The sequence below is a fragment of the Odocoileus virginianus genome, chromosome 21 (assembly GCF_023699985.2).
Source record: "Odocoileus virginianus isolate 20LAN1187 ecotype Illinois chromosome 21, Ovbor_1.2, whole genome shotgun sequence".
NCBI classification, from domain to species: Eukaryota; Metazoa; Chordata; class Mammalia; order Artiodactyla; family Cervidae; genus Odocoileus; species Odocoileus virginianus.
Genome location: NC_069694.1, coordinates 6,696,833 through 6,720,497, shown reverse-complemented (window position 1 = coordinate 6,720,497; position 23,665 = coordinate 6,696,833). Strand labels below are relative to the sequence as shown.

The following is a 23,665-nucleotide window of genomic DNA, read 5'->3' as shown; positions in this document are numbered from 1 at the left end:
AAACAGTGGAAACAGTGGCTGACTTTATTTTTTTGGGCTCCAAAATCACTGCAGATGGTGATTGCAGCCATGAAATTGAAAGACGCTTACTCCTTGGAAGCAAAGTTATGACCAACCTAGACAGCATATTAAAAAGCAGAGACATTACTTTGCCAACAAAGGTCCATCTAGTCAAAGCTATGGTTTTTCCAGTGGTCATGTATGGATGTGAGAGTTGGGCTATAAGGAAAGCTAAGCACCGAAGAATTGATGCTTTTGAACACAAAAGAAGACTCTTGAGAGTCTGCTGGACTGCAAGGAGATCCAATCAGTCCATCCTAAAGAAGATCAGTCCTGGATGTTCATTGAAAAGACTGTTGTTGAAGCTGAAACTCCAATACTTTGGCCATTTGATGCGAAGAGCTGACTCATTTGAAAAGACCCTGATACTGGGAAAGATTGAGGGCAGGAGGAGAAGGGGATGACAGAGGATGAGATGGCTGGATGGCATCACCGACTCGATGGACATGAGTTTGAGTAAACTCCGGGAGTTGGTGATGGACAGGGAGGCCTGGCGTGCTGCGGTTCATGGGGTGGCAAAGAGTCGGACACGACTGAGCGGCTGAACTGAACTGAACTTTGAGTATTACAAAAAAGGGAAATTGACAAAAGATGGCAGTATTTGTTTATTTCTAATCTCTACCTTTAGACTTAAAAAAGAAAAACAGGAGCACTCTTGGGAACGACTTCTAATTCACCTCTTCAACGTTGAGACCAGGCCCAGAGGCCCCTCTGGGGCCTGAAGGCCAAAGCCCCCAGCCCCGTGGCCATGCATTCCCTGGTTCAGGGATACAGCACACACCATCAAACAGCTGCCCCAGTGATATCACTTACGTACAGAATCTACAAAAATGATACGAATGAACCTATTTACAAAACAGAAAGACTCACAAACAGAAAACACAGGTTCGATCCCTGATCTGGGAAGATCTCACATACTGCGGAGCAACTAAGCCTATGCTCTAGAGCCCACGAGCTGCAACTACTGAAGCCCCAGAGCCCTGGAGCCCGTTCTCTGAAACAAAAGCAGCCACGGCAATGAGAAGCCTGCAAATCTCAACTAGGGAGTAGACCACACTCACCGCAACTAGAGAAAAGCCCTCAGCAACAAAGACCCAGCCAGTCAAAAATAATGTAAATAAAATTTAAAAACAGCAGCCATATAAAACAAGAGGTCTAGGTGACTGAAGGTTTAATTTGGAGGCCAAATGTGCATAGGAGATCAGACGATGGTTTCATTTATGATGATGAGTAAAATAAAAGCAAGGAAACACTCCTGTCTTAATTTGAGCATAATCTAAACTTGACGTTGATCGTTTGGGTGGGTCTGTCGAGTTGGACAAATTGCCTGGTGTATTGTAATCATGTTGACGTTATTTTCCACAGGGTATTTTTTAGATTGGTCCTTGTTATTTTGCTCAGAAAAGAACAGCACTTCATTCGATGAATGAGCCTGGTCTGAATTGAGGAGAAGTCAAGTATGAATGAGGAAGTGGATTTGGATGCTCCAAGTGTTGTTGAGAAATGAAATGAATGACCAGGCTAAGCCCTCTCTGATGGGGAGGCGGGGAAGAAAAGGCGGGGAGTGAGGTTAATGAGTGTGTGTGAAAACCAGTCACTGTTCAAAGACATGGAACTTGAAAACAGTTGAATTTGGTAAGGCTGAACAGACCTAGGGCAGTGTTTCATCACAGAACTGGTGACTAAAATCCATGCTTCATATCTTCCCTGTTTTCTTTTTTTCACTTCCTGTCTTTGAAATAAGAACTACAAAGCCTTGAAATCAGAGCCTAAATCAGAGGGAAGAACAAATGTAATGGAAGGACTACGAGTCTGCCCTGGGCAGGGAGGGAGGAGGCTACAGAGAGGCGAGGTCTGCAGAGGGGTTTGGTGGCTGCGGGTGGGCGACAGTGGGCGACAGGAATTGGAAGAAGGCTTCCTCCAGATCATGGAGGCAGATCGTTCATGAAAAGTGAATTGCAGGCTGGACTTCAGGGGAGGAGAGCTGTGGGCATAGGTAACACCAGTCCCTAACATTCCGAAAAGACTCAGAGGGGTCAAGAGTTTGAAAGGCTTACTAGCAGCGTATAACTGGAAGGTCAAAAATCTTCTTCCCAAGGTCACTGCTTTCTGCTCCCTTCTCCTTGGACTGTGTTTCCTATCTTGACTTGTGGCTCTGATAGCAGGAGACTTTGAATTTCAGTGATTTTTAGAAACAATATTTTCAAATGCTGCTTCTGATTACCCAAAAAAAAATCAGTGTTCACCATGGAAAATACAGAAACCGCCCACCACCCCACCCCTGCCCCACAGACATACAGTCTGGGATAGATGATTTCTTATGAAAAGCCATAGGGAAGAAAGAGGATATGAGTTGGAAATATGGATAATTAAATGTAAAATTGTAAACCCATCATGAGTGGGAATTTGGATTCTTCAGTGTTCTTCTTCTCTATTCCTCTACATTATTTTTTTCAAACAGAGTACCATCCATGGAATTTGATTAAGCATTTCTAGATTAAGATTAAGCATAACTAGATTAAACATTTCTAAGGTTCCCGATACATACTGCCAAGCTGTTTTCCTACGAGGTCATACCAAATGTGTGTCTTTGTGTGGCCACCAGACATGCCTAAGGAAGCTGGATTCTTTCATGGAAGGAAAATGGTACATCACTGTTTTAATTTGCAGGTTATCTGTGATACTGATTTTCTTCCTTATGGTATATATCAGTACTGCTTTATTGTTCTTTTTTTCTGTTGTTTGACTTCTCAGATTCCATGATAAGGCCTTGTGAATAGAATAATGAATTAATAAAATTATACTGAATTACTTCTCTGTGTTGAAAATCCTTCCCCACCCAAAATTATCATCATTAACTTAATTTGTTCACATTCCACTCACATTTCTTATTTTGGTCACCACTTTTATGTGACCCAGAAATAGCCCACTTGTGAAATATCTGTAAATGGCAGGTTCTTTACCAAAGAAGAGCTCAGGAAAGGCAAAGGACTGTTAACTTCTGAAGGCAAATTACAAAAATGAAAGGTCATTTGTTGTCTTTTTATTTTTCAGAATAAGAAGAGTCCTTAATTTTTATTACGGCGAAGATGAAGAAGAGTTGGACTAAACTTCGTAAACCAGGATCCTCTGATATTTCTCTACAGAATAACAGTATAATATATCCAAATCAGTGCTATTTCCTAGAGTTAAAAGCAAAACAAAGCTTTTCACTGCACACAGACAGCAGAATGCTCCTGGGAAGCATACAATGTGTGCGAGCACCACAGGTGAGATAGCAGGAGCGTGGAGAAGTTTCTCGAAGTCACAGACTAAATGGAAGAGGGCCCGGGAATAAACCAAGTCCATGGTTCTGGGTCAGTATTCTTGCCACCGCAGTCCCCCAGAACCTGACATTTTCTACAAAGTATATCACTTTAAAATTCCAATGAAAACATCTATTCTTCTGAGCAGCAAATAAAGCCCTTACCATATTAACTTCTCCATGCTCAAAGACGTTCAGTCGTGTCCAGCTCTTTGCGACCCCACGGACTGTAGCCCACCAGGCTCCTCTGTCCATGGGATTTTCCAGGCAAGAATACCGTAATACAAGAATATGGTTTCCATCTCCTCCTTCTCCAGATTTTTTCCCAACTAGGGATCATATTATGAATGGGATTATATTCAATCATTTTCAATGTGTGCAGATGCCCATGTGTTTATTAACACCTTCATTATATGATCTTACTTTCCCTGACATATCTATTCAAACAAGAGCAGGCTCTGTGCCTAAGAACTTCTCTAATATTCTTTATTAAAAAATGAAAGAGTGGGCATATCTTACAACTTTCTTATAAGAAGCCATTTAATTAGAGTAGAATAAAAAGCCTTTGTTTCATTTCTACTCAAAGTTTGCATTTGTGATTGACACAGAGATCAAGCTTACTTCAACAATGGCAAATTTAAATGGGGAGGTTTCACAATCGTTAAGGGGGAAAAATGTCACACGTGACAACGTCCAACCTACTGAATCCACTACTAAGTAAGAGCCCAGTTCCACTCACGTGTGCCAACTTCCTTCCAGGGAATCCTCTTTGAGACGAAGGCAAACTGAGATGCCCTGTGATGTGCCAGATACTTTTATAGACTTCATGTTATCTCAAGTAATCCTAACAGTAACTGCTGTTGCTGCTAAGTCGCTTCAGTCGTGTCCGACTCTGTGTGACCCCATAGACCCCAGCCCACCAGGCTCCCCCGTCCCTGGGATTCTCAGGCAAGAACACTGGAGGGGGTTGCCATTTCCTCCCCCAGTGCATGAAAGTGAAAAGTGGAAGTGAAGTCGCTCAGTCATGTCTGACTCTTAGCGACCCCATGGACTGCAGCCCACCAGGCTCCTCCGTCAGTGGGATTTTCCAGGCAAGAGTACTGGAGTGGGGTGCCATTGCCTTCTCCGACAGTAACTGCTAGAGGTTGGTAAATTTGCTGAGAAAGTAAAGACGCTGCACAGAGAAAGTAAAGACGCTGCACAGAGAAAGCCAGTGCACTGGGAGAAGCAGAGCTACTGGCCGTGCTTAGTCGCTCAGGTGTGTCCGACTCTTTGCGACCCCACAGACTGTAGCTTGTTAGCCCTCTGTCCACGGGGGTTCTCCAGGCAAGAACACTGGAGTGGGCTGCCATGACCTCCTCCAGGGGCTCTTCCCAACCCAGGGATCAAACCCAAGACTCCCGCACTGCAGGTGGATTCTTTACCACCTGAGCCGCTAGGGAAGCTGGCTGGCTCTTCTTTTTTTTTTTCCTTAATTTTTTATTTATTTTTTTCCCATTTATTTGTATTAGTTGGAGGCTAATTACTTTACAATATTGTAGTGGTGGCTGGCTCTTCTTTTATCACGAAGGACAACATCAGCAGGAGGTTAACCTCAGGACGGTGTTTTCTTGTACCCAACTGGCTTCTGAGGTGTCTTTCTGGCTGACTCATTGTCTTTGAGACCATTCTACCTGCAGCCACATTATAGTTGTCTTAGGTGTTGGAAACCACATGCTTCTATTGCAAGACTCGGTTCTTTGGTGAAGGTAAACAATAACTTTGATGGAAAGAAATAAACTGTGGCTTTGAACACTTCTTTCCAATTTTCCATCATGCAATTGTTGTTTAGAACACAATAATCTTGAGAATTAGTGAGATCTTGAGAATCACATGGACCAATCTCCAAAGAAGAATCTTCCAGCTTCCCCATCAGGGGTCTCCCAATCTCACTGATGAAGCGAGGACACTGCACGCAAAACCTGACAGCATGGCAACCTGATCAGGTTTTCTCGCAGCTCCAAGAGTTAAAAAAAAAAAAAACAAAAACTGAATCCCACCCAGTACATGTCTTTGTTTAGTTCTAAACAAAATGCCCACTTGTCAGGAAGGTATATTGAGATGAGTAAAGACTTGTCAACAGTTTTAGGGCTCCTGCACCTGCCTCACTTGTAATTGAGAAGACGAAGGACATTTTTTTTCTGATGAGAGTCAGGATGGCATGAGGAAACCGAATGGACTTTGGGGTCAAGCTAATCTGAGTGTGAAGGCAGATTTAGCATTTACTAAAAATGGGGCTTTATTCAAGGTTCTTGAGCTCAGTGACTCAGTTTCCCCATTTGCAAAAGGGGTTAATGATTCCTAGCTTGCAATTTCAAGAACTGGGGATGATATACATATAGCAGCCAGTGCAATGCCTGGCACATGGTACGTGTGTGATCAAATGGTGTGGCTTGAGCAGTCATCACAGACCAAAGAATGTCCTGAAAGAGAGCAGATTTTAATGGCTTATGCAGTTCACCAAGCACTGCCTGGGTGCCACCTGGGCAGTGGGAAGAGCTGGCGCATGCAGGCAGAAAATCTGAATGTCTCCTCTTTCACAAACCAGGTGTGTGACAGATTCCCTATTTCAGCTGCCTCATACACAAAACGGGTAGATGTTACATCTCAGAAATTTTTTTTAAAGGTAAGTATAAAATTATTTGGGAAAGTATTTTCTTAAGTGTAAAACACAAGATATTGGTCCTGTGATTGTTCATAAAATTAAAAAGAATCAAATCAAATCTTTGATGTTCAAGCATCCCATACGGAAGGAGCTTTCTACTGTGAAAATAATGATGCCTTTGAAGCAAAGAATCTGGGCATCTCTTGTTTTTCTAGAAGTGACTCAAAACATTTGACTGTGACAGTCAGGGTATTCTCCTGTCTGTCACTGGGCATACAGGACTGCTTACCTGTGGCCTCACTGAAATGGTGACCTGATCACACTGATATGCCTTCCAATATTAATACAAAATTAAAACCATAACCTCTTTCATTCCCAACTCAAAACAAAAATCTAAAAGGTATATTCTCTCTTTTGTTATTCTGACCAAAGGGCATTCTGAGCAAGTTTCTGGTAACTTTGAAGAATGAGATTGTGAATGCTTATACTTGTAGGATGAAAATCAAGAAAGGCACTAAGGAGAGGAAATTTAGAAATTTTGTTCATTTCAGCCAGAGACTTTGACATATAGACCCTTCTGCGAGTTAGAATTTAAAGCACTTCAAACCCCACAATGAGAGATGTGACTTTTGCCTCCCAGGAAATTTCTTGCCAATTCTGACTTGAAATTCATCTACCTTTCTTATAGTGATTAACATTTCTTTATGCACAGATATTGAAACCTGAACTTATGTAATTCCCTGGTGGTCCAGTGGTCAATGGACATGAGTTTGAGTAGACTCTGTAAGTTGGTGGTATACAGGGAAGCCTGGCATGCTGCAGTCCATGGGGTTGCAAAGAGTCAGACAAGACTGAGTGACTGAACTGAACTGAACTAGTGGTTAGGATTCGGTGCTTTCACTAGTGTGGCCTGGGTGTGGCATGGCCAAAATTTAGTAAAAAAGAAAGAAAATAACTGATCTTTATTTAAAAAAAAAAAAGAAAGGAAAAAAAAAAACCTCAATAGTTTGCTGAATAGATTTTAGATTCAGATATGAATCTGAAAAAAAATCATAAGCCACAAAAATTTATTCATAAACAAAAGTCAGAATGAAAAATATACAAGGGAGACCTCTTTTCAAAGCAAGAAAAACTCTGAAGGGAAAGATAGAGAAATTGAATTAAGAAAAGTCAGGTCAATTGCCAGCTTTCTGACCAGAGACAGGTCTGTGCTATTGTATAAATGCTGAATCTTCGTTAACGAGGTAGCACAGCCTCAAAAGCGAGGGCATGGTCATTGTCAGGGAAACACTGCTTGATGCTGTAACCAACGGCTTGGGTGTTAAGACCGACTGTGCAGTTAGGAAACTCTTCTCGGGCTCAGCTTCCTCATCTGCAAATGATGGCTGTCACCTAGGGTAATGGTTTCAGTTAAATGAACAGCTCATGCAGAGGACTTAATAAATCCACTCCCAGAAGGACTTCTTCTCTTTTTCCGCCTTTTCAAGTTGATAACATTTCCAACCCACCTTTTATGAGATCATGCAACTTTAAAGGGCTGGCACACATGGAATAATTTTCAGCTCATAGAGAGTCATGTTTTTAATCTCCGCGTGCCCAATTTATTAAACTGTGGTGTATTCTTACAAAGAAATACTATGCATCAGTGAAGGACTACATTACAGCTACACAAATCAATGCTGCGTGAAAGAAGCCAGACACAGAAGAACGCAGATATGTGATTCCACTTTTATGGAGCTCAAGAACAGCGAATGCAGGGGCTTCCCTGGTGGCTCAGCGGTAAAGAATCTGCCTGCCAACGAAGGAGACATGGGTTTGATCCCTCACCCCAGAAGATCGCACATGTCGCGGAGCGACTGAGCCCACATGCCACAACTCTTGAGGCTGTGCTCCGCAATGAGAAGCCCGTGCACCACATCTAGAGAGGAGCTCCACACTCGCCGGGACTAGAAAAAGGCCCTCGCAGCAGCAAACACCCAGCACAGCCATAAATAGATAGACAAAAATTATTTAAAAAACAGATAACGTGTGGCGATAGAAGTCAGAATAATGGTTACCCGGAACAGGGTGGGTGGGTGGCAGGGAGGAGAAGCCCGGGGAGCTTTCTGAGACACGGAAAGTGCCCCATACTTTGAACTAAGATTGGTGGTTACACAGGGATACGTAAAAACCCAAGCTGTATACTTAAGAGGTGTCCTTTGACTGCCTTTATGTTATACTTCAATAAGTGATATTTAAAATAATATTTTTCAAAGCACTTGTTTGACTTAATTGCATCACATAGAAGTTTCTCCCTTATTGCATTGTTCTAGGCTCTTTTAGCATTTTGTTTAAGTGCTCAATTTTTTTCACTGGTAGGAAATAATTGTAGGAATAAAGAATTACTCATATATTAAAATTTCCAAATAATTGAATATATCTACTTAAGTTAGACATTAAGTTACTATTACTTTCTTGGAAGAAAATCTTTATATAAAATGATTTGTGGTCTTCAGTGTTATCTTAAACAAATGTTACTGAGCACATTTTCCTTGGTGAACCAAGGCTATCCTTAGAAGTTTACATGGTTGAGCTGGGCTGAAATGAAAGGATGGCTTCAGGGGCTGTTTTTCATTGCTCTGTGCCTGCCTCTAACCATCCTGGTCCTTATCCTCGCTTTCATTCATTCATTCATTTGGTACCTGTTTTTAGAATGCCCAATATGTGCTAAGCACTGAACACAGAGTGATGAATAAGACAGTCACAATTCATGACGTAAGGGGGACTTACTCTTTGGCAGAGGAGGCAAGTATAAAACTAGTGTGATGACTATCTTAAAGGGATAGGACCTAATTTAGGGTATTTGGGAAGGTCACCTTGAAGAAATGACATTTAAGAACTGACAGGTAAGAACCTAGCCTAGAATGAGATCTTAGTAAGCATTTGTTGAATGAATGGATGATTGATCATTAGCCAACAAAGAAGAGTTCTGATTCATTGTGCATTAAGAAAACAGGAATTCTAAACCAAAAGCGAGTAGGCACAGAGTGAGGCCCTGATGGACTTAATGGCTTGAATTTTTTGAATGCTGGGAGGACTGCTTTTTGCCTTACTTAAGACCTTGTGTTACTAGACAAGGATTTTTTGCCCTTCTTTTTTTTGGCCCCACTGTGGGCACATGGGATCTTAGTTCTGCAATCAGGGATCGAACCTGTGTCCCAGTCAGCAGAAGTCTTAACCACTGAACTGCCAAGGAAGTCTCAAGTGAAGGATTTTTAATCATTGCTCGACTAACCTATACAAATGCAGTTTTTACCAAAACAAAACCAGCCCCAAATAACCCATGTCTTTATGATAATTCCCCTAGTCTGCCTGATAGTTCTGATCCCAAGTCCTGGCACAGTCACCCAAAAATCTTGAAAGGTGGGCGTTACTCACCCATACCTTTTCGTGACAGCTCTGTCCAAGCAAGCCAAGACAACCCTGACTCCTTGGGCATTCCTGCATGTTGCAAACCGCCACTTAATTTGGGGGCCAATTACTGTCCCTAGAGATTTCACCTTCACGACATATTACAAACCAAGAGCTTGCTGTCTAAAGGAGAGAAGGAGCAGATGACAAAATCTTTGTGGAGAGACTTTACCCAAATATCTGCCTGATGAGGATTTCCCTGTAGCTCAAATGGTAAGGAATCTGCCTGCAATGCAGGAGACCAGGGTTCGATCCCTGGGTCAGGAAGATCCTCTGGTGAAGGGAATGGCAATCCACTCCAGTATTCTTGCCTGGAGAATCCCATGTACAGAGGGACCTGGCGGGGTACATTCTGTGGGTTTGCAGAGTCAGACACGACTGAGCAACTAACACACACAGGCCTGATAAAGCCAGCCTGGTACTATTAACATATCACATGGAATAGCAGCAAAGTTTTAAATGCCAGAGATAGGGGCCAGTGTATCCAGAGTTTAATTTGACATCTGAGTGGATCCATTCACAAACTGCCCAATAACTGCAAGCCCTCCTAAAGAGAGATGGAAATGTAGACTTTGTGGATCTTAGTTTCTTACAGTTCCATGCAGAGCTTTGGGACTTCTGATTTTAAATAAGCAAACAAAGGAACTCACTGCGTAGGATTTTCCCAATGAAATAGTGGGAAACAGGGAATGGCAAATATCTGGAAATGATTGATTTTTAGACTTCTTTCCAGTCTTCCTGTTCCTCTGATGAAATTTCAGACATAAAACTCTATCCATCTACCTGAGACACAGTGGAATTAATGCATGAGTTTCTTCACTGGTCAGGATCTATTTTGGACTTCTGCAGTATTAATAACATTGAAGGTCAAAAGTTTGACAGACCCTTAAGCAATCAAGGTGCGTCTATGGGACGGAGAAGTAAATAGCAAGTATTCCTACCTCTGTTTCAAAATTTGAAAAGAGAGATAAGAAAAAGGTAATACACTTGTGGCAAATTACATAAGCTTACAGTGGTCGGGGTAGTGAAATGACGCAACGTAAAATTCAGTTTTCTGACACGCATATAAAAACAATCAAATCTGCCTTCCCTTGGGTGAACTGATGTCTTCTGCCCTTTGAAATTGTAGATTTAGTCCTATTTGCCTAAATACACAAAGCCATACTGAACTTTTTCCCATGAAGGAAGTTTCCTCTAATTTTGAAACCATCATTTATTTCAACCATTTTGCAATGACTGGGAACCTGTCAGAAGAAAGACTCTCAGCTTCTGACTGCTAGCGTCACCGGTGAAGAGTACGCTAATAATGTTCCTTCATAACCAGTGCTGTAGTTCATGGGGTCGCAAAGAGTTGGACATGACTGAACAACTGAACAACAACATGCTTGCGGTTTAATCTTAACTTCAGTACCGTCTTTATGATTAGGTTTCCTGCCATAAAATAAAAACACACTAAAGATTCCACATGCTTGCTACATTGCAAATAACATCCAGCAACTTCTTTTCCCAGGAACTGGCCATTAGTCACCTTCTGGAGTTACCCTTTTTCTAGATTTTCCTACCGACTGTTTGAGTTTTAACCACTAGTAACACAGTTCCAAGTATCTGTGTCCAGGATATCATTATTACTCTTGATCAAATGTAAACATCTGATTATGGCTCTAGTTTTTATCATAGACGCTCATGTTTTCTACAAAAGGAAAAAAAAAAGGTAGAATACTTAGCATTCCCAAGAAGCATTGAGTCATTTGTTTCTCCAAAACTATGTATGACCAGGATATAAAGTTATTCCTAGCAAGTTATTCCTGTGTTCTAAAAACAAAAATTTGAGGATAGGAACAGTCTTTCAAGCTGAACTTTCACAGGGGCAAGGCGTGGGTAAGAGAGAAAGTTTAAGAGTATTTTCACAAAACCCAAGCCACCATTTAGCAAAAGCTTTTCAGGGAGTGAGTCACGGGGTATAATGAAACGCAAATCACAAGGTTACACATTGCCTCCTAGGAACACTGCACCTGGTTCTGAATTCTTTGCTAAAGCAAACGGTAAGTCCTGATTCAGGCCGTGGGGAAGGAAACCTCAGCGCAGGTAGGTTTTACGTCCTTCTGTGTGACACACACGTCCCTGGACTAAAACCGAAAACAACATTCAGCCGAAACTGAAGATCACAATTATCCAGGGACTGCGAGCCACAGGAAAACACGGTTTGCAAAGCAGTTCTTTGGCCCCCTTCCTCCCCATTCCCGCTCGTTCAGCAGAAGGAACGCGTATGTAATCGAACATTTTAAACGTATAAAAACTAAAGTCTGAAACGAGTACCTGCCGAACACCTGGCGCGCCCTTTCCCCTGCTGGCTCTCTCCTCCCACGCTCTGGCAACGGAATGCCCTTCAAAACCCTGGCTCGATGCTTCTGGTAAATGTTTCACGAGACACTAAACAGCCTTGCGTCCCACCCTCAGAGCAAACACCATTGAGAGAACACAATATAATGCTCGAAAAGATAGTGTGTGATGTGCTGTGCAGTAATGCAAATGAACAGGCGGGCTCTATTTCCACACTTCCCCTTAAGGGGGAAAAGAAAATCCCAAACTTCCAAGGGATGGGGGTGGGCTCGCAGATACAAACTTGGAGTTTTGTGTGGGTTTTTTGTTTTTTGTTTTTTTTTAAGCCTCATTATGATAAGCTCATTGTTCTAATCCCCGAGCAAGTCTTGGCTTGTTAAAATGAAAAAGTGTCAAAGGCAAGAGCTAGTAAAGGGTAGAGGTCAGGAGTGACTCTGTAGAGACTGCCACATCTAAACATGTAGCACGTATTTCTATTTTTCAGAGCAAAGCGGATGCCAAAAAAGCTTTAGAGAAACCATTTTCCACACAAAATAAAACGTACTTCCCATTTTCCATACCCTTCAAGTAATTCACAGTTAAAAACCAACTCTGCTCCAAACCAGAAGTTTTGCATTCCATTCAAGTTAACAATTACAAGTGGAGGATAACAGAAACTGCCTGGCACTGAATTATTAGCATACCCAAGTCAGGTGCCTCTTGGTACCACCAGGGTTAACACGATAAAGAGAGAGCACCCGGGGATCATCCACAGCACACATGTCCGTCGATGAAGTGGGGAGCTCCCGTGGGAAGCGCGCACCTACCTGCTCTTGGAGCTGAGAAATGAGAAAACAGAATTATCCCGTGACCGTCGCGCCGACTCCAGAAAAGAGACCAAGGCCGTGGAGAGAAGGAATTGACTTTGGCTTTGGAATCTCACACACAGCCAGGTTAGGCAAATAAGAAAACCCATTCTCTAGTCCCCACCCCCACCGGAGTCCCCAGGAATACCTAGAATTCTTCATTTCATACCTTTAGGATCTCCAGTGGGGTAGAAAGAAAACTGAACAGGGAACTGCGATCAAGGCTTTTGGGCACACCAGCTATGTGACCTTGAGCCAATCACTTAACCTCTCTGAGCCTGTTTTCCTCATCTATAAAATAAAAATGTCTAAAACCAAGGAAGATTTACCCAAAGAACTGCCAGCCCTCTTAATCTGGGAGCGCAGAAAATGGCATATAGACATTTTCAAGGTAGTTGTCCATTTTTCCTCCCCCACCCTTACCTCTATAGGTCCTATCTTGTTTTCAGTTTCCTCAGTATTACAGATGCCTCAGGTTAGTGCTGTGACTAATCCGCCTTGGGTGGGTATCCTGAAGGCCGGTTATCTGCATCCCAGAGGCGTGGTGAGCCGACCTCCCAGGCCTCCAGCCCAGGCTGCTAGGCCTGTGCTTTCACAACATCTCTCCTCTTGAATTTATCTTGCCCTCTAACACAGATACCTGCATGCTTGCCTCCCTCCCCCTTTCCTGCTCTCTCTTATTTTTTTTTTCTTCTCATTTTCTCTTTCCTATCCCCCTTTCTACCCTTCCTTTTTTGCCTGACTCCTCGACAGAGCGATGATGGGTATGTGGACATCAGCCGCTCCTCTCACCCTCTTTCTTCTTTTATTTTATGTGATAAACAAGCTGGTGAGGGAGTGAAACGGAAGTGCTATCATCCAGATTCTACTGAAGAGAGATGGGAAGGTTCGACAGCTGGCTCTAGGTCACGAGGCTGAAGCTGGACTTCCCTGGCAGGTCAGGGTTTCCCCCTCCTTCACGGCCAAGACCACCCAATTCCCGCCCTCAGACCCGCCGTTCTCAGAGCCCCCAATTCTCCACATGGTGTGACTGCGTCTCCCCGCTAATCCTGGCATCTTCTCATCTTCCTCCCTCTGGGTTCATCAAATTCTTATCCTCTTCGGGGGGCGGGGGGTCTATCTCACTTGACCCCCACAGCCCACCTCCCCTTCTTTAAGCAAACCAAAGAGGAACACATCTGCAAAACGACAAACCCACACAACTGGGGAATAATTATTCACTTCCTAGGAGTCTTTCTCTTCATTGGTACCTCTCCTGGGTACCCAAGCCACGTGGTACCACATATCCACACACATGTCAACCACTTTCCAGACCGTAAAAGGGGCCCCCTCTGCATCCTTAGCACGCTGTCCAGTGCTTATGCTTAAGGAACATATTTGAATTCTGAAGAAAGAAAAGTATGAAGACAATATCAGAATCCAAAGCAGTGCCTAATGGAGTAGACTCCAGGTATGACTTGAGAGTTTGGGGTTTTGCTGTAGTAGCTGTGTTTTGTTCTGTATTCAAAGAGGATGAGAAAAGTGGATTATAAAGATAAGGTGGCAAATAAATTAACCATCAAATCATGCCATGAAACAAGAACCAATGATTAAATGCCAGACAGGGAATCCTGGCATGCTGCAGTCCACGGGGTCTCTAAGAACTGGACACGGATCAGCGACTGAACTACAATTACCGGTTACCTGATAAGCAATCCTGGTGACGGACAGGGAAGCCTGGCGTGCTGCATTCCATGGGGTCACCAAGGGCTGGACATGAGGACTGAGTGACTGAACTGAAGTGATCTACAACCTCATTTAATTTAATCTAACAGAGGAGGAGGAGATAGGTTCACAGAACCTGCCCCAGGGCATGCTCTTAGCTGATAAGGGCAGAGCTGAGAATCAGAGGAGATCCAATCCAGTTATTGCTCTTCATCTGAGCCACTCTCCAGCCACAAGACCCTGGCTCCAGGGAGGATCTGTTGCTCAAATCCAGTCACCTGTGCATGCTTTCCAGGCTCTACAAGAACACATATTGGCCCTGTTTTTCTATTCCTTTTCCTTGGGTTCCCCAATCCTTCTTTTCACCTTTCACCCCAAGACAATCTGTCCTGCTCACTTTGAAATCTATGGACAGACTCTACTATCGAGGATCTCAGTTCAGTTCAGTTCAGTTCAGTTACTCAGTCGTGTCCGACTCTCTGCGACCCCATGAACCGCAGCACGCCAGGCCTCCCTGTCCATCACAAACTCCCGGAGTTTACTCAAACTCACATCCATCGAGTTGGTGATGCCATCCAACCATCTCATCCTCTGTCATCCCCTTCTCCTCCTGCCCCCAATCCCTCCCAGCATCAGGGTCCTTTCCAATGAGTCAACTCTTCGCATGAGGTGGCCAAAGTACTGGAGTTTCAGCTTCAGCATCAGTCCTTCCAATGAACACTCAGGACTGATCTCCTTTAGGATGGACTGGTTGGATCTCCTTGCAGTCCAAGGGACTCTCAAGAGTCTTCTCCAACACCACAGTTCAAAAGCATCAATTTTTCGGCGCTCAGCTTTCTTCACAGTCCAACTCTCACATCCATACATGACCAGTGGAAAAACCCTAGCCTTGACTAGACAGGCCTTTGTTGGCAAAGTAATGTCTGCTTTTTAATATGCTGTCTAGGTTGGTCATAACTTTCCTTCCAAGGAATAAGCGTCTTTTAATTTTCATGGCTGCAATCACCATCTGCAGTGATTTTGGAGCCCCAAAAAATAAAGTCTGACACTGTTTCCACTGTCTCCCCATCTATTTCCCATGAGGATCTCAGTTGACCACAAAAACTGAGATATGGATACTATGGATTCCCCCACTTCAAGTAAGTCTTTCTGTTCATTTTTTCCTACGGCCACAAATTTGATATTTGACTTTAAACACTGTGGGCTGTGTTAAAATTCCCTGTGTCAAATATAGTCCTTGGTGTTCTATTGTATTCAAATATTTCACCTCATGCTGCTCAGAGGATAAATTCTTTGTCCCTGAGAAAGAACTGTGCATTCCAGGCAATATAAATGTTTGATAATAGCATTTTCCCACTTCCAGCCATGCAATTCTAAGTTGGGTTTTGTGCTATTGTTTTGGGTATGCCAGCATTGAGGTGTCCCCCTGGTACTTCTAACTGCCAAGTTCTGTTAGGGCAGAAAAATCAACCTCTCTCTGTTCTTTCACCAGAGCGTCTATTGTTCCAGAGGCCCACCTCTACCTTAGACATATCTGAATCTAGCAAGTATTTGGTCTGCAAGATGGTTCCAGATTCTGAAAGGGGTTTTGAGTTCTCTCGGACACTAGTGATAAGAAGGAGGAAGCAGCAAGAGGAGAATGTTTTATTTGAAGCGAGTAAGTCTCGCAGAATCCTGGAGAGGTCTTTCCTCCCCTGACTCGTTCAAGCCCCTTCAGTTTTCTGGAGAGGGCATCCAAGAGCATCCTGAAGGCAGCCTCAGAAAGTTCTGGTCACCCAGCCCAGCCTAAATCAAACCCTAAGAAGGGTCCCAACAGTCCCTGGTGTTTTTCCAAACTGCTTATGGAAGGAGATATTGGAACAGATGAGGGGAACACATGATGAATCAACACACAGTCCATCATTGTCTTTCACTGGGACATTAACAGTTTCAGTGGGACCAGAAGGTTCTCAAAGTGAGGTCCCTGGATCCCCTGGGAGACCCTTTCGGAGGTCTGCAAAGTCAAAACAATTTTCATAATAACACTAATATTTTTGTAGTTTTCCACTGTGTTGACATTTGCACCAATGCTGAAAAGGCAGCGGAGGGTAAAACTGATGGTACCTCAGCACAAAAGAAGACAGTGGCACAAGTCTGCACTAGCAGTCACAGCATTTTTCTATTAGCGGGCACTAGGAGTTGTCTTTATTATTTTTTTGAATGTACTTGAAGCAGGAAAATATTAATTCCATTATTTAATACATCTTGACTCTTGAGCATATACCTTTTTAAATATTCTGTGTGATGAAATGGGAAGCATGCAGAAAACACTCTTGCTGCATACTTAATCATGACCATAGACTCAAGAAAAGTCACCTGTGTGACAGTTACAGGGCGAACTACAGCTGCTTCTGTCACAGGACACTGTTTTTACTTAAAGAATGACTGACAGCTAAACTATGGTTATCCAGATACAGGGTATTTAGTAGATACTTTCTGGAGAAACAAATGAAATGTGCCTGTAACTTCAAAGAACACAACTAACAGTATTTGTCTCCAATGATAAAATTGGAGCTTTCAGGCAAAAGTTAAATTTTTGAGGAACTTACATTCACCACCATGAGCTTAATAGCTTGCCATGTTAAATGCTTTTCTGATGAAATTAGTTGTGATATTAGTAAATGTGATTTTTAATGACAGTATATAATGAAATGTGTCAATATTTCAATGATCTTCACAACTCAATAAACCAGTATTTTCTAAATGACCAATTCATAATGTTACAGAACCACTCATAATAAAAGATCCATCCATAGTACAAGTAAACCAGTGGATTTTAACATGAGTATAAAAACTTCACTGATATGGTTTCAGATTCCATACTACAAACCAATCTTTAAGAAACTATCTGTTTAGAGTTTGGCTTTAGTAGCAAAGAAGAATGTTCTCAACTACCTGAGAGGTATACCAAAACACCCCTCTCTTTTCCAACTACATATCTTTGTGAAGCTGAGTGTTCTTTATTTACTTTAATAAAAATAACATATTCACCAGATTGAAGGCAGAAGCAGATATAAGAATAGAGTTGACTTCTATCAAGCCAATAATTAAAGAGATTTGCAAAAATATAATGTGCTTTCTAGCATCTATTTTTTTTGAAATACAGTTTTTCATAAAATGTTATTTATGTTAACATAAGAAATTCCAATTATTTTTGAAGTACTTAATAAATATTTTTAACTTCTTAGTTTGAATTTCTAATATGGTAAATAGTTACAGATACAATCCACATAAACAAGAGCACTCTGGGTTCCTCAATAATTCTTAACAACGTAAAGACAGGGTTGCCAGATTCAGCAAATAAAAATGCAGATCCCAGTTAATTTCTGTTAATTTTTATTTTATACTGACGTATAGTTGATTAACACTTGTGTTAGTTAAATTTGACTTTCAGATAAACAACAAATAATATTTTAGTTTAAGTATCCATGCAACATTTGGGACATATTTATACTAAAAAAAATTACTTTATTTTTTATCTGAAGTTTATATCTGAGTGTCCTTTATTTTATGTGCCTGTTAAGATGTGCTGAGCCCAGAAAGTTTGAGAAAAGCTGCAGGAGACCATGCCCCACACACAGGTGCCAACACACTAACATGTATTTAACACCCACTGTGTACCAGACCCTGCACTAAATTCTTGACAAATACTACCTCTTTAATCATCTCCAAAATCCTATGTGGCAAGTATTATTGAGATCCCTAGTTTAAGTAAAACTAGTTACTGGTGGAAGGCAAGACTGGAACCCACTCACTCAGACACCAAAATCTCAACTTGTAACCATGAGGCTTACACTGAAATCTAAGGGAGAATCCCAAAGATGATGAGTTTTTCTGCATATTTGCATCTCCAAATTTTAGCAAAGCGATTTCTTTTTTTCTCTGTCTCACAGCTGTGTATATATTCTTCTATCAGTAAAATGATGGAAGCCAAGGCTGTGTGTCAGGAAATTCTATCCAGAACTGGCTGTGAGTATTTGACTCAGAGCAAACTTTCCTAATGGATGCTTCCCTGGGCATGACAACTGCCTTTTTCCGGGCTGGGAATTCCAGAATGGAGCATTGGTGCATGGGCACTGCTCGTTACTATTAACTGGAAGCTGCTGGGAGCTTTGGTGCTGGATTGGAATCATCCTTGAGAATTGATAATTTCTCCAAATGAATCTGTACCAACTGAAGCAAAGGCAACTATTGTTTTAAGTGAGCCAAGGTCCTATTTTTCGTACGATCATGACCCAGGCCACTGGATATATTTAATGAGCTAGGTTTGACAGTAAACAAACTAGGGAAAGTGAGTTTTTTTAATGATACAGCATGGCAGCAAGGGTATATACTCACTGCACCTCAAGATCTGCAAATACAAAAATGAATTTGCTTGCAGGCAACTTGGACCATCCCCCCATTCACCAAGGGGCTTCCCAGGTGACGCCATAGTAAAGAACGGCCTGCTTATGTAAGAGATGTGGGTTCAATCCCTGGGTCAGAAAGAACCCCTGGAGGAGGGCATGGCAACCCACACCAGTATTCTTGCCTGGAGAATCCCCATGGACAGAGGAGCCTGACGGGCTGCAGTCCATGGGGTCGAAAAAGAGTCAGACACGACCTAGTGACTTAGCATCCATGCCCTAGTCGCCTTTCTTCTCCTCCAGTTTCAAGAGTGTGTCCCCGTCCCCCCTGACCCCCGCCCTGCTAGACACAGTCTACACAAGTCTAGACTGCAGGGCAAGGGGCAGGCCCCTAAGGCGCGGTAAAGAACCAGGCTTAATCCTTGTGTTTGTATTTACTTTATCCGGGCTGTCAATACGATGAGGACAGCAATACTCGCCTGGCAAGCTATAGTCCACAGGGTTGCAAAGAGTCGGACACCACTGAGTAACTAACTACTACTGTGCATAACGACGTGTAGAAAGTGAGGAACACGCAAGGGAGGCAGAGAAAGATAGAGACACTAGTCTTTCAGACAGGAAAATTTCTTTAACAAAGGGAAGACTTACCTTTCAGATCTTTTGTTTTGCAAATTTGGATTTTTATTAGATGTGAGGCACACCAGATTATGCTAAAGGAGGTTATGTATACAGAAGCCAAGGAGGATAGAATTTAGAAATTAGCCTGGAGGAGAGAAAGGGACAAAGGGAGGAGGAAAAAAAAAAAAGTGTAGATCTGAAAGATTTTCCAGGCAAGAGTACTGGAGTGGTTGCCATTTCCTTCTCCAGGGGATCTTCCCCTCCCAGGGTCTCTAGCACTGCAGGCAAACTCTTTTACTGACTGAGCAACCAGGGAAGTTGGTCACAGGACTGGAAAAGGTCAGTTTTCATTCCAATCCCAAAGAAAGGCAATGCCAAAGAACGCTCAAACTACCGCACAACTGTACTCATCTCACACACTAGTAAAGTAATGCTCAAAATTCTCCAAGCCAGGCTTCAACAACACATGAACTGTGAACTTCCAGATGTTCAAGCTGGTTTTAGAAAAGGCAGAGGAACCAGAGATCAAACTGCCAGCATCCATTGGATCACTGAAAAAGCAAGAGAGTTCAAGAAAAACATCTACGTCTGCGTTATTGACTATGCCAAAGCCTTTGACTGTGTGGATCATAATAAACTGTGGAAAATTCTGGAAGAGATGGGACTACCGGACCACCTGACCTGCCTCTTGAAAATCTGTATGCAGGTCAGGAAGCACCAGTTAGAACAGGACATGGAACAACAGACTGGTTCCAAATAAGAAAAGGAGTACATCAAGGCTGTATATTGTCACCCTGCTTATTTAACTTACATGCAGAGTACATCATGAGAAACGCTGGGTGGGATGAAGCACAAGCTGGAATCAAGATGGCTGAGAGAAATGTCAATAACCTCAGAGATGCAGATGACACCACCTTATGGCAGAAAGTGAAGAGGAACTAAAGAGCCTCTTGATGAAAGTGAAGGAGGAGAGTGAAAAAGTTGGCTTAAAGCTCCACATTCAGAAAACTAAGATCATGGCATGTGGTCCCATCACTTGATGGCAAATAGATGGGGAAACAGTGGAAACAGTGACAGACTATTTTGGGGGGCTCCAAAATCACTGCAGATGGTGATTCCAGCCATGAAATTAAAAGACACTTACTCCTTGGAAGGGAAGTTATGACCAAACTAGACAGCATATTATAAAGCAGAGACATTACTTTGCCAACAAAGTTCCATCTTGTCAAGGCTATGGTTTTTCCAGTGGTCATGTATGGATGTAAAGAGTTGGACTATAAAGAAAGCTGAGCACAAAAGAATTGATGCTTTTGAACTGTGGTGTTGGAGAAGACTCTTGAGAGTCCCTTGGACTGCAAGGAGATCCAACCAGTCCATCCTAAAGGAGATCAGTCCTGGGTGTTCATTGGAAGGACTGATGCTGAAGCTGAAACTCCAACACACTGGCCACCTGATGTGAAGAACTGAGTCATTTGAAAAGACCCTGATGCTGGGAAAGATTGAAGGCAGGAGGAGAAGGGGACAACAGAGGATGAGATGGTTGGATGGCATCACCGACTCAATGGACATGGGTTTGAGTAAACTCCGGGAGCTGGTGATGGACAGGGAGGCCTGGAGTGCTGCAGTCCATGGGGTCACAAAGAGTCAGACAGAACTGAGCAACTGAACTGAACTGAACTGACCAGGGAAGTTAGATAATTAAGAAGTACACTTTAGGAACCAAACCTTGGTGAGAAACTAGAGAGCAGGCTTAGGCAGAGACAGAGTTTGGAGAAATCCAAGGGCCTTTTCCATGGGGCGTCTGAAGGGAACGTAAAAGAGTAATTAAAAAAAAATTTTAAACAGTCAACTTCACCCTGTGTCTCCAGCCCTCATGGCAGGGCTGCTGTCTGAGCTCAGACACCCGCCAGCCCTGCCTGCTGACCCCTGTCTCGGCAGTCTCTCTCTGCACATGCAATCCAGATCCCTCAGGCACTGAAAGGAGGGTCTGCGAGGACAGGGAAGAGAAAAAGAAAAACAAATGGAGATGCAAGCCCGGCTCCTGCCTCAGAGAAGCCTGGAGGACCACGGAGTGCAGCTTTTCCCTTCAAGGGGCCTTCAGAATTCATCCTCCTGAACACTGAATGTCAAGGAAGACACAGCCAGCAACCGTGACTCACCAAATTTCCAACGTCAAGACCAGAGAGCACAGACTGGATCCAAGGACTGGCTTTGCACTCAGAGTCAAGGCCCCTGCCTGCTTCCAATAGAAAGGAGCCCTGGCCCAGCCCTCGCCCCCAGCCGTCTGCCTCCCCCTGACTTCCGCACCGGGAGAACGGGGAGTTTTATCCACTGCGCTTGAGCCACAGGCTATTACAACATTTCAGAAAGCGGTCTGCCTTGAAAAGCGGTTGGATCCGTACATGAAGGTCACTCACTGGCCCTTCGTGTAGAGCCACAGTAAATATTTTCAGCTCTGCAGACCAAATGGTTATATATGTTTCTTTTTCTTTTTTTGAGAAAGCATTAAAAATGTAAAAACCATTCTGAGCTGCATACAAAAACGGGCAGCAGAGTGGGCCTTAGTTTGCTGGTCCCTTACTTAGAGCAACAGCTAGAGGTGGGCAGCATAAAAGAGGGGTTTCTGCCTGCAGTTTGCAGAGCCCCTACAGCCCATGAGAAGTCACTGCATCGAGAAGCCAGTGTACACAGCCAGAGAGTAGCTCTCGCCCGCCGCAATTAGAGAAAGCCTCTGCACAGCAAGGAAGACCCAGCACAGCCAAAGTAAATAAATCAATTCATTAAAACAAAACAAACCATGAGGCAGCTGTTACACTGCCTTGTTGCTGACAAAGACTACTAATTCTCTGTCGCACTTGCCTGGCCTGACATTCTCTGCTTGTGGAGTCATGTTCCCTTTGCTGTGATCCTCTTTAAAGAAGAATTTAGCTATAGATCTGGTGAAATCAAACCTTAAAATGATAGTCTTGTATAGTCAGAAAATTAGATCAATGGGATGGCATTTTAAATAAGTTAGAATAATCTTAACAGGCTAGTTCTCATTTTTCTTTCAGGTGTATCTGTGTGTGTGTGTGTGTGTGTGTGTGTGTGTGTGTGTGTACATGACTGCATTTCTGCCTAAAAGTAAACACTCCATGCTTTCATAGTCCTCATACTTGCGTGTGTGCTCAGCTGTGTCTGACTCATTGTGACCCCATGGACTTTAGCCCACTGGGTTCCTCTGTCCATGGGATTTTCCAGGCAAGAATACTGGAATGTTCTTATTGGGTTGCCATTTCCTACTAGGGGATCTTCCCAACTCAGGGATCGAACCTGCATCACTTGCATTTCTTACCTGGGCAGGCTGATTTTTTTAGCAGTGACACCACCTGGGAAGCGTGCGTACGTATCACAAAATTCTAAACATGGAAAAATCCTCTGACAGCGCCTGGCCTGTAACTGTTTACATCTGGGGAAACTACAACCTGCCTCAGTTAAATGAGACAGTCCGAGTTACACCATGACTGGCAGAAGAGCCGGGGCCAGAAAGTTGGTTTCTAATTTTCCAAATTAGTTCTCTTTCTACTACTCTTCTTCCTTGCAGATTGCCAAGCTGGTACTAAAAATTCAATTCAACAAATACTCACAGGATTTCCATACATGCCCAGCACTGGCTTGTGCCCTGGGATACAAAAGAAGTGCAAGGTAAGAGTCCTGCCCGCGAAAAACTTCTCAGCTCACTGAGAAAGCAAGGCAAACACAGACTCATGAAACAAATATATTGTCCGACAGTATCACGTCATGGCGGGGCTAAAGCCGAGCCGACAGAGCTTCCTGCGATGGGGGCAGTTTCTGCTTCTGCTGTCCCACATCGCGGCCAGCAGCCACATGCGGCTGCTGAGCACTCCCAATGCGGGTCCCGGGGCTTCCCGGGCGGCTCCGCTGGTCGATGCAGGAAGACACGAGGTCAACCCCTGATCTGGGAAGGTCCCACCTGCTGCGCAGCAGCGAAGCCCGTGCGCCACGACCGTGGAGCCCACGCGCCCCAACTACCGAAGCCCCTGCTCTGCGGCACCCGTGCTCCACAGGAGAAGCCCCGCAGTGGGAAGCCGGCCCGCCTGAAGTGCAGAGCAGCCCCTGCTCCCCGAGGCTAGAGAAAGGCCCGTGCAGCGCAGCCAAAAAGAAAAGTAATTTTTAAAAAAATGTGGGTAGCTCCTGGGCTCTCTAATCAAGAAAAATTAATAAGAGGCGAGAAGAGGAATTCAGGCCAGGCTTTCATTAAGACTCCTGCTGCAGCATAAGGGAGTGAGGGGGGCTGAGCCGGTCCCTTAAATGG

General features: G+C 43.4%; 1 protein-coding gene across 11 annotated transcripts in view; it reads right to left on the bottom strand.

Moving 5' to 3' along the window:
• Window positions 1-23,665, bottom strand: part of RBM47 (RNA binding motif protein 47) — a 175,437-nt gene that overhangs the window by 70,922 nt on the left and 80,850 nt on the right. Inside the window, exon 1 of one of the 11 annotated variants that reach the window (XM_070451986.1) lies at window positions 11,775-11,853. The exons of the other annotated variants lie outside the window; for them this stretch is intronic. The gene's annotated coding sequence lies outside the window, so the exon portion shown is untranslated. Of the gene's footprint in view, window positions 1-11,774; window positions 11,854-23,665 lie in introns of those variants that run through there. 11 annotated transcript variants of the gene reach the window in all.